The sequence below is a fragment of the Macaca thibetana genome, chromosome 6 (genome assembly GCF_024542745.1).
Source record: "Macaca thibetana thibetana isolate TM-01 chromosome 6, ASM2454274v1, whole genome shotgun sequence".
Lineage (NCBI taxonomy): Eukaryota > Metazoa > Chordata > Mammalia > Primates > Cercopithecidae > Macaca > Macaca thibetana.
Window position 1 is genome coordinate 84,191,072 of NC_065583.1, and position 17,519 is coordinate 84,208,590.

Below are 17,519 nucleotides of genomic sequence, written 5' to 3' on the forward strand. Positions count from 1 at the left end.
TCAATTGCTATGGCTTCAAGTTCACTAACATTTTCTTCTGAAATGCCTAACCTATTGTTAATCTTATCTGTGACAGGTTATTTTATGTGTCAACTTTAGGCTATGCCCAGTTGCTCGGTCAGACAGCATCTTGAATGCTCCTGTGAAGGTACTTTTTATGTGTGTTAACATTTAAACTGGTAGACATTGAGTAAAGGAGATTATATTCCATAACATGGGTGGGCCTCATCCAATCAGCTGAAAGCACTAAGAGAAAAAACTGAAGTCCTCCGTGGAGAAAGGAATTCTATTTATAGGCTGAATTTGTACCCAAGACTGAAACACTAACTCCTGCTAGAATTTCCAGCCTACTGCTCTGCCCCGCAAATTTCAGACTTGCCAGTCCCCACAGTTGCATGAACAAATTCCTTAAAATAAATATCTCCCTCCCCTCTATGTGTTTGTGTATACCTTTCATGTATATGTGTGTATATACACACATGGGGGGAGAGATTTTATTTTATGGAACTGGTATACATACACACACATAAATGTACATCACATCTATGCATCCTATATATACACACATATTACATACATGCATTTGTATGTGTATGTGTGTGTATATCTTATTGATGTTGTTTTTCTGAAGAATCCTGACTCATACACTATCCATTATATTTTTCATCTCAGACACTGTTGCTTTCATCTCTGAGAATTTCCATTCAGGTATTTTCTATACCTTTCATCTACATAACTTTTTGAACATATAAAATACAGCTACAATCATGGTTTTAATGTCCTTGTCTGGTAGTTATAACATCTACATCAGTTCTGGATTTGTTCAATTGACCTCCTTTTAGGTCTTTTCTACCTGCTACTTCACATGCCTTATAATCTTTTTTTAAATTGATACATAATATTTGCACATATTTATGGGGTACATGTGATATTTTGTTACACGCATAGAATGTGTAAAAATCAAGTCAGGGTATTTAGGATATCCATCACCTCAAGTACTTATCATTTCTATGTGTTGGAAACATTTCAAGTCCTCTCATCTAACTATTTTGAAATATACAAGGCATTGTTGTTACCTATAGTCATCCTATTCCACTATCGAACATTATAACTTATACCTTCTATGTAAGTGTATGTTTGTACCCATTAAGCAACCTCTCTTCATTCCCTCTCTCCCACACACACCTTTCTGGTATCTATCATTCTACTCTTTACCTCTACAAGATGCCTTGTAAGCTTTAATGGGATAACAGACTGAATTTTACCCTGTTCAGTAACTAGATATTTTTGTATGCCTATAAATCTTCTTGAGCTATGTTCTGGGATGCATTTAACTTTCTTGGAAAGTTTGGTCAGTGGCAGATAGGCAATGCTGTTAGGAGCCTTTGGCAGGCCCCTGTAGGTGAATGTTGGGGCAGAGGAGGGAAAACTATAAAAGATGATACTAAAGAGCTGAACATAGATGAGTGGGAAATTAAAGTTCCAGAAAGAGATGATAAGAAGGATTTGAGAGCAAGGCCCTGTATCATCTCCAGATAACTACTTTCCTTTTGAGACACAGCTCTCAGCCTTAGTAGAGACTGAACACTTGACCATGGACCACCAAGTTACCATGTGATCTGAGCTGCCCATCATGAATGAGGTATTATCTGACCCACCAACCCATAAAATCAGGCATGCATTGCAACATTCTATCATCATCTGGAAGTAGAATATAGGTGAACAGGCCCTGAGCAGGGTCTGAATACACAAGTAAGTTACATAAAGAAGTGGCCCTAATGCCTGTGGTCCCCACTCCTGCTACACTGCCTTCTCTCTCCAGGCCTGCACCTATGATCTCGTGGTGAGTTTCTTATGATCAGTTGACAGAGGAAGAAAAGACTTAGACCTGGTTTACCAATGATTCTGTCTGCGCGATCTGAAGGAATACCAAAAAGTGAACACTTAAGGCACTTTAGTCCTCCTCCAGGACATCACCAAAGGACAGTGGTGAAAGGAAATCCTTCTACTGGGCAGAACTCTGGGCAATGCACTTGGTTGTACACTTTGCTTAGAAGAAACAGCTAGATGTCACCCACTGAAAATTGGTGACAAAGAAATTTGGAGAAGAGAGGTATGTGAAAAGACTTCTCTGAATGGGTGAACAATGTGAAGTTATTTGTGCCCCATGAAAATGTTCAACAAAAGCTGACCTCAACTGAGAAGAGTTTTAATAATCAAGTGGATAGAACGATTCATTCTGTAGATATTAGTCAGCCTCTTTGTGAAGCCATCATTGTCATTCCACAATGGATTTGTGAACAAAGTGGCCACGGTGGCAGGAATGGAGATTGTGCATGGCTCAGCAATATGGACTTCCACTCAGCAAGGCTGACTTGGCTAAAACCACCATTGAATGCCCAAGCTGCCAGCAGCAGAGACCAACTTTGAGTACCCACTATGGCACCTTTCCCCAGAGTGATCAACTACCTGGTGGTAGGATGATTATATTGGACTGCTTCCATCATAGAAGAGGCAGTGTTGTAGCCTTAATGGAATAGACATTTACTCTGGATATAAATTTGCCTTCCCTGAAAACAATGCTTCTGCCAAATCCACCATTAGTGGATTTACAGAAAGCCTTATCCACCAACATGGTATTCAATATAGCATTGTGTCTGATCAAAGAACTCAACTCACAGCAAAAGAAGTAAAGAAATGGGCCCATGCTCATGGAATTTATTGGTCTTACCATGTTTCTGAAGCAGTTGGCTTCATAGAATAATGAAATGGCCCTTTGAAGACACAGTTACAGTACCAGCTAGGTAGCAATACCTTGCAGGGCTGGGTCAAAGTCCTCCCCAGGAAGGCTGTATGTACTCTGAATCAGTGTCCAATATATGGTACTCTTTCTCCAATAGCCAAGATTTATGAGTCAATTAATCCAGGAGTAAAAATTGGAGTGTCACCACTCACCATTATCCCCAGTGACCCATTAGCAAAATTTTTGCTTCCTGATCTTGCAACCTTATGCTCTGCTGGCCAACAACTCTTAGTTTCAGAAGGAGGAATGCTTCCACTAACGAAACGACAATGATTTCATTGAACTGAAAATTAAGACTGCCACCCAGCCATTTTCGGCTCCTCATGACTTAGTTAACAGGCCAAAAAGGAAGTTGTGAGGTCAGCTGGGGTGGACTACTATTCCCAATAGAGGTAAGGAAGAGTATATCTGGAATACAAGAGATCCCTTAGGGCATCTCTTAGTATTACCATACCTTGTGGTTAAGGTCAATGGAAAAGTATAACAACCCAATCCAGGCAAGACAACAAATGGCTCACACCTTCAAGAATAATGGTTTGGGTCACCCTACCAGCTAAAATTGTCAATTGAAGGCAAAGGTAGAACACAATGAGTAATAGGAAAAGATGGTTATAAATACCAGTTATGACCATGTGACCAGTCACCGAAACGAAGACTGTAAATGTCGTTAGTATTTTCTCTTTATTTGGTTATAAATAAGTTTGCATATATATATATATATACACACACACACACACACACACACATTAAACAAATATATTTGCTTTCTTTCCTCTTTTTTCCTTTTCATTTAACATAAGATGTATTGACTTTATAACAATATTTTTTAAGTGTTGTGCATTTCACATCACAGTGTTTTAGTTGTGGGATATCAGAAAAAAGTAAACATCACTCAAAGACTGAACCACTTTTTTATATTTATTTATTTACTTATTGAAACAGAGTCTCACTTCCTCACCCAGGCTGGAGTGCAGTGGCATGATCTTGGCTCACTGCAACTTCTGCCTCCAGGGTTCAAGTGATTCTCATGCCTCAGCCTCCTGAGTAGCTGGGACTATAGGTGTGCACCAGCATGGCCGGCTAATTTTTGTATTTTGGTAGATACAGGGTTTTACCATGTTGGCCAGGCTGGTCCTGAACTCCTGACCTTAAGTAATCCACCTGCCTCAGCATTCCAAAGTGCTGGGATTACAGGCGTGAGCCACTGTGCCTGGCCAACTTCACCTCTTCTTTTAGGGAAGGAATTAGTCCATTTCTGGTTGTACCCAAATATCATCTAACCTATAATTATCATATTAGACAGAATTATGACCTTGTTTTAATCCAATTTGAAGATTAAGTATGGCTTAAAAAGATATGGATGGGTCCCAAGTTGACAAGTGATGGACTTAAAATGATTAATTTCAAATGTCAACTTGACTTGGCTAAGGGATGCCTAGATAGCTGGTAAAACATTACTTCCAGGTGTGTCAGTGATGTTTCTGGAAGAGATTAACATATGACTCGGTAGAGCAAGAAAGAATATCACCCTCATAAGATGTATTGACTTTATAATAATATTTTTTTAAGTGTGGGTAGACATCATCCAATTCATAGAGGGCTCCCAAGAGAACCAAAAGGCAAAGGAAAAAGGTGAATTCGCTCTCTGTTCTTGAACTGAGACATTCATTTTCTCTTGTTCATGGTCTGATTCAACACTTCTGTATCTCTGGTCTTCAGACACAAACAAAAACTTACATTAGCTCCCCTTGGGCCTTCAGGCTTGGACTTAAACTATACAACAAGCTTTTCTGGTTCTCCAGCTTGCAGAGAGCAGATTATAGGATTTCTCAGCCTTCACATTATTATAAGCCAATCCCTGATAATAAATCTTTTCCTATATTGCTATAAACATCTTATCATTTCTGTTTCTCTGGGGAACCTTGACCAATATATACACAAATGTAGGAAAAAATAAAGCAAGCTAGAATTTTGCTTTTAAATCTTTATAGTTTTGGTTGGAGCTCAATAATGGTAGCAGTTTTGGAGTAGCCATTATGAGCTATCTTCCCCAACTTTGCCACAGTTAGCCTTTCTTAAAAAGTAATCTGAAACTCTCCTAAGCACAATAATATATTGAAGTGTTACACTGCCCTAGAAGTTCTAATTCGTAACTTTTCCTGAAATTTCTAGAAAGGAAGAAGAGAAGGAGGGAAATGTGGAGGCAAGATGACTGACTAGATGTAGCCAGGTGGAACAGCTGCCACCAAGAGACCAAGACAACTAACACACTCCTCACAGACCTCCAGAGGGAAGTGACCAAGAGTGGATGGAGGGAAGACACAAAAGTGGAGCTGAAGGAGGAGAAAGCTGGGAAACCTACACACCTAGACTTGTTCCTGGACCTCAAGGCTCCGGGATAATGGGTGAGTTGAACTGGCAAGGAGTAACCCACTCTTGCCACACACCTCTGAAACCAAGGCAGGAGAAGACCCTACACCCATCATGGACATGAGTTGGCAAGACGAGTTGCTTAGAGTAGTAGTAGGGGCAGAAAGCCAGCTATGTAGAGCAAAGAGAGTTTGGTGCAGGAACATCTGTAGCAGACCACAGCCAGGGATGGCTACCACCCCAGGCTCAACTTCCTCCCATAGGAGACTTTAACCCTAGAAGAACTGTCAGTTGTGAACTCTGTAGGGCAGTCTTGCCCATCAGATAGGGATGGTCTGACTTGAGCACTCCTTGGTCTGGCCTCTCCCAGGTCCCCAGCCTAACCATGCCTGCTTGCAGGGCATTCTCGGATGCCTTGGGAGCCTGCATCATACCTTCTGCACTGGTGGGCCGTGCCTGACCAGCGGAGAGCTCCAGTGGAGGCCACGCCCCTGGCCATCCACTAGCCCGCATGCTCCTTCCCCATACTGAAGCTTCCCCCAGGCCCACAGCAATTCCCTTAATTGCTTTGCTGGCACATGTCTGCATGGGTGGGTTTTGCTTTCCTTGCCTCACCAGCACATGAGTCCGCATGCACTGCACCCTGCCACTCCTGCGGTGGGAGTGCAGGCCACATCCTCCCGCTGCCAACTACGACCACAAATGGAGCCTTGGAGGGCACAAAGCCAGCCAGCCTCACCCCCATCAATTCCCCACGGTTGCACTAGCACTATGCCAGGAGTGAAACTAGGGTCAAAGAACAGCAGATCCTCCCAGACCCTGAGCAAGCACTCCTGCTTGCAGTGCAGAGAAGGCAAACAGACCCGTACCCACCAACACCCAGCACCTGAGCCAACACCACCACCAGTGCAACCACATCCACAGTTGCCACATGTCACCCCAAGCTGTGTTGCCTCCACCACTGTGGTGAACATATGCAGAGAGGAAGATACTCCAGCACCCAAGAGCACTCTGCTGCAGCCAATGAGTGTGCACCCCATTGCACTGCCACTACTGATGCTGCTGGTACGTACAAACAAGGATGGATCCCACTGTCACTGCATTACAAAACACTTTGGCTAACACCACCCATCAGAGTATAGTGGCCAGCAATCCAGGAGCACCTCAGCCCCCACTCCCCAACAGAGTGAATTCCTAACCTCGAGGAGCAGGAGAACAAAGTCAGAGCCAATACAAGTCTCCCACATTTAGTCTTGGGACCTGAGTGTTGGCCCCCTAAAATCTTCTAGAAATGAAGCTACATGGCTGAAACCACCTTATACCACAATCAAACCATCACAGTCATCAAATAGAATAAAAGGAAAAAAAACCCACCGAAAGGTCAGCAGCCTCAAAGATTGAAGGAATATAAGCTCACAAAGAAAGAACCAGCACAACAAGACTGACAAATCAAAAAGCCAGAATGCCCTCTTTCCTCCAAACGACCACATCACCTCTCCAGCAAGAGTTCTGAACCAGGCTGAGATGGCGGAAATGAAAAAAATAGAATTCCAGAATATGTATAGGAACAAAGATCATTGAGCTACAGGTATATGTTGAAACCTAATCCAAGGAAGCTAAGAATCATGACAAAACAATGCAGGAGCTGACATACAAAAAAATAGCCAGGCTAGAAAAGAATGTAATTGACCTGATAGAGATGAAAAACACACTACGAGAATACTTGTGATTACATTATACTTATGATTATACTCCATAATATAATCACATTTCATAATGTAATCACAAGTATTAATAGCAGAAAAGACCAAATGGAGGAAAAGACCAAGAATAGACCAAATGGAGGAAAGAATCTCAGAGCTCAAAGATTGGCTTTTTGAAATAAGACAGTCAGACAAAAATAGAGAAAAAAAAATGAAAAGGAATCAACAAAACCTCTGAGAAATACAGGATTATGTAAAGAGACCAAATTTATGACTCACTGGTCTCCCTGAAAGAGATGGGGAGAATGGATCCAACTTAGAAAACACATTTCATGATGTCATCCATGAAAACTTCCCCAACCTAGCTAGAGAGTTCAGCATTCAAATTCAGGAAATACAAAAAATCTTAGTAAGATACTTCACAAGAAGATCATCCCCAAGACACATAATCACCAGATTCTCCAAGGTCAAAATGAAATAAAAAATATTAAAGGCAGCTAGAAAGAAATGTTAAAGGCAGCCAGATTCACAAAGCAAGTCAAATCTCTGACCTTTCTCTCTAGCTGCATTTAACATTTTTCTTTTTTAAAGGGAAGCCTATCAGACCAACAACAAGACCTCTCAGCAGAAATCCTATAAGCCAGAAGAGATTGGGGTCAATATTCAACATTCCTAAAGAAAGGAAATTTCAACCCAGAATTTTATATCCAGTCAAACTAAGCTTCGTAAGCAAAAGAGAAATAACATTCTTTTTAGACTAGCAAATGCTGAGGGAATTCATTACCAAAGAACTTCCCTATAAGAGCTCCTGAAGGAAGCTCTAAATATGAAAAGGAAAGACTATCCACTACAAAACACACTGAAGTACACACAGCAGTGACATTATAAAGCAACCACATAAACAAATCTGCAAAATAACCATCTAACATCATGATAACAGGATCAAATCCACACATATCCGTACTAACATTGAATGTTAATAAACTAAATGACCCAATTAAAAGAAACAGAGTGGCAAGCTGGATAAAGAACCAAGACTCATTAGTATGCTGTCTTCCAGAGACCCATCTCACATGCCATGACATACATGGGGATGGAGGAAAATCTACCAAGAAAATGGAAAACAGAGAAAAGCAGGGGTTGCAATCCCAGTTTCAAACAAAACAGATGTTAAACAAATAAAGATCAAAAAAGACAAAAAGGGGCATTACATAATGATAAAGGGTTAAATTCAACAAGAAGACCTAATTATCCTAAATATATATGCACCCAACACAGGAGCACCCAGATTCATAATCAAGTTCTTAGCTTCAAAGAGACTTAGACTCCCATACAATAATAGTGGGAGACTTCAACACCTCACTGACAGTATTACACAAATCACTGAGACAGATAAGTAACAAAGATATTCAGGACCTGAACTTAGCCCTGAATCAAATGGACCTGCTAGACACCTACCAGAACTCTCCACCCAAAAGCAACAGAATATACATTCTTCTTACTGCCACATGGCACACACTCTAAAATCAATCACATAATCAAATGCAAAACATTCCTCAGCAAATGCAAAAGAACTGAAATCATAACAGCAACTCTCTCAGACGACAACACAATAAAATTAGAAATCAAGACTAAGAAATTCACTCAAAACCATACAGTTATATTAAAATTTAATAACCTGCTCCTGGATTACTTTGGGTAAGTAATAAAATTAAGACAGAAATCAAGAAGTTATTTGAAATGAATGAGAACAAAGATACAACACACCAAAATCTCTAGACACAGCTAAGGCAGTATTAAGAGGGAAATTTATAGTACTAAATGCCCACATCAAAATGTTAGAAATATCTCAATTTAACAACCTAGTATCACAACTAGAAGAACCAGGAAGCCAAGAGAAAACAAATTGAAAAGATAGCAGAAGACAACAAATAACAAAAGAGCTGAACTCAAGGAGATTGGGATACAAACATTCATTCAAAAGATCAATGAATCCAGGAGCTGGGTTTTTAAAAAATATATTAATAAAATAGACCACCAGCTAGACTAATAAAGAAAAAACAAGATAAGATTCAAATAAACTGTTCTGTTCCATTGGTCTATATCTCTGTTTTGGTACCAGTACCATGCTGTTTTGGTTACTGTAGCCTTGTAGTATAGTTTGAAGTCAGGTAGCGTGATGCCTCCAGCTTTGTTCTTTTGACTTAGGATTGTCTTGGAGATGCGGGCTCTTTTTTGGTTCCATATGAACTTTAAAGCAGTTTTTTCCAATTCTGTGAAGAAACTCATTGGTAGCTTGATGGGGATGGCATTGAATCTATAAATAACCTTGGGCAGTATGGCCATTTTCATGATATTGATTCTTCCTATCCATGAGCATGGTATGTTCTTCCATTTGTTTATGTCCTCTTTTATTTCACTGAGCAGTGGTTTGTAGTTCTCCTTGAAGAGGTCCTTTACATCCCTTGTAAGTTGGATTCCTAGGTATTTTATTCTCTTTGAAGCAATTGTGAATGGAAGTTCATTCATGATTTGGCTGTCTGCTTGTCTGTTACTGGTGTATACGAATGCTTGTGATTTTTGCACATTAATTTTGTATCCTGAGACTTTGCTGAAGTTGCTTATCAGCTTAAGGAGATTTTGGGCTGAGACAATGGGGTTTTCTAAATATACAATCATGTCATCTGCAAACAGGGACAATTTGACTTCTTCTTTTCCTAACTGAATACCCTTGATTTCTTTCTCTTGCCTGATTGCCCTAGCCAGAACTTCCAACACTATGTTGAATAGGAGTGGTGAGAGAGGGCATCCCTGTCTTGTGCCAGTTTTCAAAGGGAATTTTTCCAGTTTTTGCCCATTCAGTATGATATTGGCTGTGGGTTTGTCATAAATAGCTCTTATTATTTTGAGGTACGTTCCATCAATACCGAATTTATTGAGCGTTTTTAGCATGAAGGGCTGTTGAATTTTGTCAAAAGCCTTTTCTGCATCTATTGAGATAATCATGTGGTTCTTGTCTTTGGTTCTGTTTATATGCTGGATTATGTTTATTGATTTGCGAATGTTGAACCAGCCTTGCATCCCAGGGATGAAGCCCACTTGATCATGGTGGATAAGCTTTTTGATGTGCTGCTGAATCTGGTTTGCCAGTATTTTATTGAGGATTTTTGCATCGATGTTCATCAGGGATATTGGTCTAAAATTGTCTTTTTTTGTTGTGTCTCTGCCAGGCTTTGGTATCAGGATGATGTTGGCCTCATAAAATGAGTTAGGAAGGATTCCCTCTTTTTCTATTGATTGGAGCCATCTGATCTTTGACAAACCTGAGAGAAACAAGAAATGGGGAAAGGATTCCCTATTTAATAAATGGTGCTGGGAAAATTGGCTAGCCAGAAGTAGAAAGCTGAAACTGGATCCTTTCCTTACTCCTTATACGAAAATTAATTCAAGATGGATTAGAGACTTAAATGTTAGACCTAAACCATAAAAACCCTAGAGGAAAACCTAGGTAGTACCATTCAGGACATAGGCATGGGCAAAGACTTCATGTCTAAAACACCAAAAGCAACGGCAACAAAAGCCAAAATTGACAAATGGGATCTCATTAAACTAAAGAGCTTCTGCACAGCAAAAGAAACTACCATCAGAGTGAACAGGCAACCTACAGAATGGGAGAAAATTTTTGCAATCTACTCATTTGACAAAGGGCTAATATCCAGAACCTACAAAGAACTCAAACAAATTTACAAGAAAAAAACAAACAACCCCATCAAAAAGTGGGCAAAGGATATGAACAGACATTTCTCAAAAGAAGACATTCATACAGTCAACAGACACATGAAAAAATGCTCATCATCACTGTCCATCAGAGAAATGCAAATCAAAACCACAATGAGATACCATCTCACACCAGTTAGAATGGCAATCATTAAAAAGTCAGGAAACAACAGGTGCTGGAGAGGATGTGGAGAAATAGGAACACTTTTACACTGTTGGTGGGATTGTAAACTAGTTCAACCATTATGGAAAACAGTATGGCGATTCTTCAAGGATCTAGAACTAGATGTACCATATGACCCAGCCATCCCATTACTGGGTATATACCCAAAGGATTATAAATTATGCTGCTATAAAGACACATGCACACGTATGTTTATTGCGGCACTATTCACAATAGCAAAGACTTGGAATCAACCCAAATGTCCATCACTGACAGACTGGATTAAGAAAATGTGGCACATATACACCATGGAATACTATGCAGCCATAAAAAAGGATGAGTTTGTGTCCTTTGTAGGGACATGGATGCAGCTGGAAACCATCATTCTTAGCAAACTATCACAAGAACAGAAAACCAAACACCGCATGTTCTCACTCATAGGTGGGAACTGAACAATGAGATCACTTGGACTCGGGAAGGGGAACATCACACACCGGGGCCTATCATGGGGAGGGGGGAGGGGGGAGGGATTGCATTGGGAGTTATACCTGATGTAAATGACGAGTTGATGGGTGCTGACGAGTTGATGGGTGCAGCACAGCAACATGGCACAAGTATACATATGTAACAAACCTGCACGTTATGCACATGTACCCTAGAACTTAAAGTATAATAATAAAAATAATTTAAAAAAAAGATTCAAATAAACACAATTAGACAAAGGGGATATTGCCACCAACCCCACAGAAATACAAATAATCATCAGAGAATATTATGAACACCTCTATGCATATGAAATAGAAAATTAAGAAGAAATTCATAAATTACTGGACACATACCCCTTCCCAAGACTGAACCAGTAAGAAATTGAATCCCTGAACAAACCAATAACCAGCTCTAAAGTTGAGTCAGTAATAAATAACCTACCAACCAAAAAAACCCAAGACCACACAGATTCACAGCTGAATTCTCCCAGATGTACAAAGAAGAGGTGGTACCATTCCTGCTGAAACCATTCCAAAAGATTAAAGAAAAGGGATTCCTCCCTAACTCATTCTATGAGGCCAGCATCATCCTAATACCAAAACTTGACAGAAACATGGCAAAAGAAGAAAACTTCAGGCCAATATTCTTGATGAATACTGATGCAAAAATCCTCAAGATAAAACTGGCTATTTAAATCCTGCAGCACAACAAAAGGTTTATCCACCCCGATCAAATAGGCTATATCCCTGGGATGCAAGATTGGTTCAATATATGCAAATCAATAAATGTGATGCATCACATAAACAGAACTAAAGACAAAAACCACATGATTATCTCAATAGATGCAGAAAAGGCTTTAAAAAATTCAACATTGCTTCATGTTAAAAACTCTCAATGAACTAGGTATTGAATGAACATACCTCAAAATAATAAGAGCCATCTATGACAAACTCACAGCCAACATTTTACTGAATGGGCAAAAACTGAAAGTATTCCTCTTGAAAACTGGCACAAGACAAGGATGCTCTCTCTCACAGCTCCTATTCAACATAGTATTGGAAGTCCTAACCAGAAAAATCAGGCAAAAGAAAGGCCATCCAAACAGGAAGAGAGGAAGTCAAACTATCTCTATTTGCAGACAACATGATTCTCTGTATAGAAAGCCAAATTAGTCTTGACCCAAAAACTCCTTAAGCTGATAAACCACTTCAGTAAAGTCAGAGGATAGAAAATCAATGTACAAAAATAACTAGCACTCCTATATACCAACAACAACCAAACCAAGAGCCAAATCAAGAACGCAATCCCATTCACAACTGACACACACACACACACACACACACACAAACACCTAGGAATACAGCTAACCAGGGAAGTGAAAGATCTCTACAATAAGAACTACAATACACTGTTCAAAGAAATCAGAGATGACACAAACAAATGGAAAAAAATCCATTCTCATGGATAGGAAGAATCAATATTGTTAAAATGGTTATTCTACCCAAAGCAATTGATAGATTTGATGTCATTCCTATTAAACTACCATTGAGATTCTTCACTGAACTAGAAAAAAGTATTTAAAAATTCATATGGAACCAAGAAAGAGTCTGAATAACCAAAGCAACTCTAAGCAAAAAGAACAAGCCTGGAGGCATCCCATTACCTGACTTCAAACTACAGGGCTACAGGAACCAAAATACCATGGTTCTGGTACAAAATCAGACACATAGACCAATGGAAAAGAATAGAAGATCCAGAAATAAGGCTGCACACCTACAACTATCTGATCTTTGACACAGCTGACAAAAACAAGCAATGGGGAAAAGACTCCCTATTCAATAAACGATGCTGGGATAACTGGTTAACCATATGCAGAAGACTGACATTAACCCCTTCATACATCATATACAAAAATCAATTGAAGATGAATTAAAGATTTCCATTTAAAACCTAAAACTGTAAAAGCCCTGGAAGACAACCTAGACAATACCATTCTGAACACAGGCATGGACAAAGATTTCATGTCGAAGACCCAAAAGCATTGAAACAAAAACAAAAATTGACAAATGGGATCTAGTTAAACTAAAGAGCTTCTGCACAACAAAAGAAACTATCGACAGAGTGAACACATGACCTATAAAATGGGAGAAAATTTGTGCAAACTATGTATCTGACAAAGGTCTAATATCTAGCATCTACAAGGAACTTAAGCAAATTTTCAAGAAACTAACAGCCCCATTAAAAAGTGGGCAAAGGATATGAATAGACACTTTGCAAAAGAAGACATACATGTGGCCTGCAAGCATATGAAAAAAAAGCTCAACAGCATTAGAAAAACGCAAATAAAAACCACAATGGAATACCATCTCACACCAGTCAGAGTGGCTATTATTTAAAAGTAAAAAAATAACTAATGCTGGCAAGGTTGGGAAGAAAAAGGAATGCTTATACACTGTTTGTGGGAGTGTAAATTAGTGTAGCCATTGTGGAAGACTGTGGAATTCCTCGAAGAACTAAAAACAGAACTACCATTCAACCCAGCAATCTCATTACTGAGTATATACCCAAAAGAATACAAATCATTATATCATAACAACACATGCATGCATATATGTTCACTGAAGCACTATTCACAATAACAAAGACATGGAATTAACCTAAATGCCCATCAATGATAGACTAGATAAAGAAAATGAGGTCCATATACACCATGGAATATTAGGCAGCCACAACAAAGAACAAGATCATGCCCTTTGCAGGGACATAGATGTAGCTGGAGGACATCCTTAGCAAACTTATACAGGAACAGAACCAAATGCTACATGCTCTCACTTACAAGTGGGAGCTAAATGATGAGAACACATGGACACACAGAGAGGAACAGCACACGCTGAGGCCCATCAGAGGGTAGAGGGTAGGAGGGTCAAGAAAAATAACTAATGGGTACTGGGCTTAATACCTGGGTGATGAAGTAATCTGTACAACAAACCCCCATGACACAAGCTTACCTATATAACAAACCTGCACACATACCCCTGAACTTAAAACTTAAATTTTTAAAAAAAGGAAGGAAGGAAGGGAGAAAAAGGAAAGAAGGAAAATAAGACAAATGGAGGAAATAAATAAATATGGCAGGTTCAAATTCTTAAAAATAATTATGTATATAAGTATCATTATATGATTAAATAGATATTTAGGAATAATAAATATTTTAAAACATTTTCCTCTAATTCAGAATGACGTTTTGACCATCTAGCACTTGATTCTCTCAGACAAGCACTTAGCTTTGGGTTAAGAGTTTTTCACTGCAACCAGAGCTGGAATACCAGATAGGCACCTTCAGTGGATTTTGCAGCGAAGTTCACGAAAGGTGGTCAAAGGCAACATCCACAATGAGAGTGGCAAGCAAGGATGGATGAGGAGTGTAACAAACAACAAACATAGCCTAAGCACACTGCCAAATTGACACAGTGAACTGGTCAAAAGCTAACCTGGAAACAAAACCCAAACCTGGGCTCACAGGCAGCATGAGGGCTCAGTCAGGCATGAAGGAAGCACGGGCTAAGGACTTGTAGAAACATGGGCAGGCCTGGGCTTCCTTCCTCCCTTTGTAAGAAAAAACGATCTTTCCCCTGGCCGTGGACGAGTTCCACTTGAATGGCAGGCATGGGTTACTTGGATATTGTGAGCCTAGGATCTAGTTGCTGGTCAACCTCCTTTAAACAGATGATTCAAATCTTCTACATTTAATCATAAATGTTATGTTTATTCATATCTTAATGTCAATAAAAAAATTCAAAACTATTAAAACGCTGAGTAGCTCTCCAAATTCCCAATATGAGTCAAAGTTGAACTAGAGCATAAGATCCATTTCCTCACTCTTAACATCATTACATCTGCCTGTTATGCTACTTCTCATCAAAATAATTTAAAGTTATTCTTTTTCCCCTAATGCTATGCCCCAGTGATGCCACATAAATCTCAAAGTAATATTAGAGTTATATTTCTTTTCAGAACATAAAGCAATCTCTAGTTGATGGGGAATAGAAAAACAATATTAAATGAAGATTTTTTTAAGTATTTTAAAGAAATAATCCTACATATTACTTTATATCAGAACAATGTATGTGTTTTTAAAATGTGAGCTCTTAGGAACAACATCTGGCTCCCTGCATAGACACAAATGTGTATATAAGTCACAGCATAAAGGTTAACACTGTAGGCTTTAAAGTCAAACACACAAATATTTTAATCACAGCTCCAACAAACCATGTGATCTTGGGCTAGTGATAACTTCTTACATCATAGTTTCCTCATCCATAAAGTAGGCATAATAACAGTAATCCTCTCAGAAAGCTGTTCTGAGGATTAAACAAAAAATGCACTAAAGGCTTAGCACAATTCTTAGCATAGAGTTAGTGCTCAATTAATGTGTGCTAATAATAATAATAATAACAGTCCTTAGATTTATGGCAGGAAGCTCAGCAGAGGGAGCCTAAGACTCCCCTCTGGGCTCTTGGGTTATACTGGTATCCATGACATGAAATTTATATCATATTTGAAAGTATGTCAGGGAGGATGGCGTGCCTCCCAGTGTTTTCAGGAGCACTGGTGTTACACCACACACACACACACACACACACAGAGCTCTGAAAATCTAAGTAGATTTCAAAGTTGCTTAAATAGCTTTCTTGGCCAAGAGTCATGCAAGTCGCCAACTGGCAATGAAGTGATTTTCCACTCAAACTTGGCAGCAGCAGGATTTAAACCGAAAACTGGGAGGAGGGCAAAGGAAGTAATATGCTTCCTTCCTCACAGTAGTTTTAGACTTTTTGGCACCACAGAGAAAAATTGTAAAGAGAGAAATTTTGAGTGAGGACTACAGTATTCTTTTTATCAAAAATAAATTGAAAAGAAATTGCTAGCTACCATCATAAAAATGTCCTTTCTACTGTTTATTTTCATATTCTGTGAACTCTTTTTTAGAAGATGTCAGAATTTCATTTGGATGCTCTCATTCAATAATCTTTCTGCTTAAGAAAACTTTTATCTGATATAAATTCCTCCTTTCAGGGTCTGTAACAATTTCCTTATATTTATTTGTAAAAATAGAGCACTATTATTTGGGCCGTAGGGGGAATGCACTTATATTTCAGTGATTCCTACTGATATATTTAGAACAAATATGTTATAATACCAGCAAAAACAAACAAATTCGTTAGTTATGACAGAGAGAGAACAGCTAGTAAGTATATTCTGTAATATTCCCCTGAGTAATTTCTAGTAGTTAGTACTCCTCAAAAAAAAAAATCTGTAAGAAAACTTATTTGGTTTCTAATGATAACATTGATTTACCATAAGATACCTTAGCTCATAGATGAGTAGTTTTATAATTTTTGGCACTATTTGACTGTGGAAGACAGAATAATGCCCCCTCCAAGAATGTTCACATCATAATCCCCAAAAGCTGTGAATACGTTACTAAACAAGACAAAAGGGACTTTGCAGTTGTACTTAAGGTAAGGATCTTGAGGTAGTGAAATTATTTTGGGTTGAGTGGGTTCAGTATAATCACAAGGGCCTTTATAAGAGTGAGGCAGACATCTCAGTGTCAGAGAGAGGAGAGATAATGACAGAAGCAGAGGTTGGAGTGATACAAGGAACTAACTATGAGCCATGGAATGCAGGTGACGTCTAGAAGCTGAAAAGGCAAAAAATAGATTCTTCCTCTGAGCTTCTAGAAGCAATGCAGCCCTGCTGACACCTTGATTGTAGGACTTCAATACTGTTAAGATAATAATTTTGTGGGTTTCAAGCCAATGTGAGATAATAAGAAAGATTTATTCTCTGTCCCCCAGGCCTGACACAGAACTCCTAAATCCCTTGGAATTTCCTGTGTGATAGAAAAATCTTTTGTTCTAATGAGACTCTTAGCGGGCACCCGGATAGCTCAGGATGGGGGCTGGTTGCTAGAGAAACTAACTGTGTGATTAGAGGGTTAGAACTTTGAGCCCCACCCCCTGAGCTCTGGGGAGAGGAGAGGGTCGAGTTGATCACCAATGGCCAAGGTGTAATTAATTGTGCCTATATAATGAAGCTTCCACAAAAACCCCAAAAGATAGGGTGTGTAGAGCTTCCCGGTTACTGAACACATAGAGGAGCCGGGAGGGTGGAGCACCAAGAGAGGGCACGGAAGTTCCTATTCCCTTTCCACAAA

The 17,519-nt window shown here is 39.2% G+C and overlaps 1 pseudogene; it reads right to left on the minus strand.

The window, feature by feature from the left end:
• The window catches only part of LOC126956144 (YTH domain-containing family protein 1-like), a 77,530-nt pseudogene extending 71,724 nt beyond the window's left edge, over positions 1 to 5,806 (minus strand).
• Between the last annotated feature and the right edge of the window lie 11,713 nt (positions 5,807 to 17,519).